Raw genomic sequence first — 206 nt, forward strand, 5'->3', positions numbered from 1 at the left:
TTAAATCGAAAATCGAACCGTTAAGGACTAAAAACCGATAAACCGAAAACCAATAAAAAATATCTTATTGGTTTGGTTATTGGTTTGACATATTTAAAAACCGATAAATCGAACCGGTAGTATATAAAACCGAACTGAACCGACCGATGCACACCCCTACTGCTATCAACATTACATCAATAGCAACAGTTTCCTTTTTTCTTTTC

Source organism: Capsicum annuum, chromosome 9 (genome assembly GCF_002878395.1).
Source record: "Capsicum annuum cultivar UCD-10X-F1 chromosome 9, UCD10Xv1.1, whole genome shotgun sequence".
NCBI classification, from domain to species: Eukaryota; Viridiplantae; Streptophyta; class Magnoliopsida; order Solanales; family Solanaceae; genus Capsicum; species Capsicum annuum.